Raw genomic sequence first — 3,937 nt, forward strand, 5'->3', positions numbered from 1 at the left:
ATGTTTCTAATTATGTGCTTTCTGTTTATCTGGTATAATTGTTAGAAAGACTTCCATATTTCTGTCTACTTCAGCTCATCATGTTATCCGGTCTCTGATTTCTTTGAAGGAAAATGGGGGGAAATATACCATGCATCTGAATGGATTATAATATATAAACCAAGGAGAGGGTAGAGTTTGTAAAACTTACACATTAATTTTTAGAGTCAACACTTGAGGAACAGAACAATAAGTACTGGGAGAGAAAAGAAGGAGGGAAATGAGAAAGGTTAGACCAGATTACTTTAAAGAAGTTTGTCCTTGCTAAGATTTCACGTATTAGAAATAAAACTTCTCAAGAACTTAAACCTAATGATTCAGAAGATAGATTTTTCTTTTTTTCTTTTTTCTTTTTAAATTGACAACTAATAATTGTACATATTTTGAGTACATAGTGATTTTTGATACATATAATATGTAGTGGTTGGATCAGGGTAATTAACATATCGATCTCAAACATTTATCTTTTTTTTGCATTGACATTTAATATCTTCTTTCTAGCTATTTGAAACTATATATTACTGTTAACTATAGTAATTCAAAAGTGTCATAAAATACTAGAACTTGTGCTCCCTATCAGGTTGTAATTTGTTGTTCCTTAACAAATTTCTCCTTATGCCTCTCTTCTCCTTAACCCTCCCAGCCTCTAATATCCTCTGTTCTACTTTTTACTTCTATAAAATTAACTTTTTTTTAGCTCCCACATATGAATGAGAACATGTAGTATTTAATTTTATGTTCCTGGCTTATTTCACTTAACATAACATCTTCTTGTTCAATTCATGTTGCTGTGAATGACAGGATTTTATTCTTTTTTATGGCTAACCAGTATTCCATTGTGTGTATATGCTACATTTTCTTTATTCAGTCAACCATGGATAGACTCTTAGGTTGGTTCCATATCTTGGATATTGTGAATAGTGCTGCAAAGAACATGGGGCTGTAGATGTCTTTTCAATATACTTTTTAAAATTTATACCCAGTAGTGGGATTGCTGGATCATGTGGTAGTTATGTTTATAGTTTTTTAAGGAACTTCCATTTTGTTTTCCATAGTGCCTGAGACATTTTACACTCCCACCAACAGTGCATAAGAATTTCCTTTTTTCTGCATCTTTGCTGGCATTTATTTTTTGTCTTTTTGATAACAGACATCATAACTGGCTTCAGATGATATTTCATCGTGGTTTGCAGAAGAATGAAACAAGCCCCCTCTTATGTCCCTTTACAAAAATTAACTTAAAATGTATTAAAGATCTAAATGTAAGACCCGAAATTATGAAACTAATAGAAAAAAACATGCTTCAAGACATTGGTCTGGGAAAGTATTTTATGGGTAAGACCTCAAAAGCACAAGCAACAAAACCATTTTTTAAAAATGGGATTATATCAAACTAAAGAGCTTCTGCACAGCAAAGGAAACAACAGAGTAAAAAGATAATGTATAGAATGGGAGAAAATATTTGAAAACTACTAATAAGACAGGGGATTGATATCCAGAATATACAAGAAACTCAAACATTTCAGCACAAAAACCTGAACAATCCCATTTTAAAAATGGGCAAACGATCTGAACAGACATTTCTCAAAAGAAGACAAGAAAATGGCCAACAAATATATGAAAAATGCTCAACGTCCCTAATCATCAGGGACATGCAAATCAAAAAAAAATTTTAATTCACAAATAATAATTGTATATATTAAATAAATAAACAAATATTTGTAGCAACCAAAAAAAATTGAAGATAAAGTTTGAAGTTGGGCAGATTTGAGTGTGATAACTTATTCTGCTACATTACCTATGTTTCCCTGGCTATGTCTCTGCTCTTTATTTGTGAAATGGGTGTACTAATACTAGTAGTATTCCACAGGGTTATAGTAAGGGGTAAATTTAAAAATGCAAGTAAAGTGCATCATACAGTGCTTGGCTTATAGGAAGCATTTATTAAATGATAGTTGTCACTGTTACTGTCATTATAGGCAGGCTAGATACATAGAATTAACATACTACATATTTTTCATCACATAAGAAGTGGTCAAAACTGGTTTCATCACCTATATACCTGTGCAGTCTTGAAAAACATCAGTGAAAATCTCTGTATCTGTTTTCTTGATTATCAAATATGCATAGGGATAGCCCCTACCATGTACAGTTTTAAAATTAAATAATACAATGTAGGTGAAATTTCAGTTTTAACATTCTGGTACTATAGTAATTGCTGATAAAATGTTAGTGGTTATTTCCATTATTCACTTGACCCCAGAAATCACTATCCTGTGGTTTCAAAATAAAGATTTTCATTTATTTCATTATCATTTATTAAGCACCTACTTTGTACCAGACACTATTCTGACCATAGATACATCAACAAATAAAACTGAATATTACTAATCTTTTTGTACTTTTATTTTTTGAGGCAAGAATGCTAAACCCAATAAATAAGTACATTGTGTAGTATATTAGAAGACATTAAGTCCTGTGGGATAAAAAGTGAGTAGGGTAAGAGATTGGGAGTGCTAGAATAAAAAGGAATAAGTGGTTACAAAATTCATTATGCAATGAGGGTAAGCCTCTCTGAAAAAATATCATTTGAGCAAAAATTTTAAAGAGTAGAGGAAGAGAGCCATGTAACTACCTAGAAAAAGTGTTCCTGGTAGCAGTAACATCCAGGAAAAACCTGATGTAATAGTAAATCTAGTATGTTAAACTGACAAATTTTTAGTATGCTTAAATTGGAATTATGGAAAAGGAATGTAGAAGATGCTGTGAAAGAAGTTCAGGTGCACAGATTGTATATGGCCTGTACATCAATGTATGAAATTTGGCTTTTACTTTGAGTGAGACCAGAAGCTGTTGGAGGGATTTGAGCAAAGAAGAGATGTGAGTTGATTTAATCTTTCAAATAGATCACTACGGCTGCTATATGGAACATAGACCATGAAGGGATGATGAGCATGGAAGCATGGTAACCAGTAAGAGAGCTATTAAAATAATCCAAAAGAAATGATGTACACTTGCGCTAGAGTGGTACCAATGGAAGTGGTGAGATCTGGTTGGATTTTGGATAGTTTGAAAGTAGAACTGACAGGTTTTACTTACTGATCATCTATATGGAGTATACAAGAAAGGGAAACTGAACAATGTCAAGGATTTTTGGCTTAAATGGAATTGCCATTAACTGAGTGTAGTGGACAGACTTTAAGATGGCACCATGTGATTCAGGTTTATGGCTCTTTACATCTTCTTATAATTGCCTTCTCTTGAGTGTGAGAGGAACTAGTGACTTCCTCCTAACCAATAGAATATGAAAAAAAAAGATGATACTAGCTTTTAGGATTACATTACAGATATGATAGTCACTTCCATCCTGCTAACAGACTCTCTAGCTTGCTGGCTTTGATGAGACAAGTAGATGTATTAGAGAGGTCCATGTGACAAAAAAAGAAAAAAAAGCAGAGTCACTTCTGGCAGGTAGCCAGCAAGGCTCTGAATCCTATCGAAAACAATGTGAGCTTGGAAGTGGATCCTTCTCATGTTAACTTTTTAGATTAGACCCCAAGCCTTGCTGATACCCTGATTGCAGACTTGTGAAAGGCACTGAAAGCAGAAAACTCAGCAAAGCTCTTTCCTGATCCACAGAAACTATAAAATAATACGTTTGTGTTGTGCTAAGCAACTAAATGTCTTGTAATTTTTTATGCAGCAATAGACTACTAATTAAGAAAGGAAACAAATTTGTAGAAGCAAAGTTCATGAACTACATGTTGAACATGTAAAGCTTGAGTTGCCTATTAGACATACAGATGAAGATGCTGGATATGGGAGTCTGTATTTCAGTGGAGATGTCTAAGAAGAGGATAAAAATTTGAGTCAACAATGTACAGATTGGATGTAAAAA

The sequence above is a fragment of the Mandrillus leucophaeus genome, unplaced genomic scaffold (genome assembly GCF_000951045.1).
Source record: "Mandrillus leucophaeus isolate KB7577 unplaced genomic scaffold, Mleu.le_1.0 Scaffold1119, whole genome shotgun sequence".
Lineage (NCBI taxonomy): Eukaryota > Metazoa > Chordata > Mammalia > Primates > Cercopithecidae > Mandrillus > Mandrillus leucophaeus.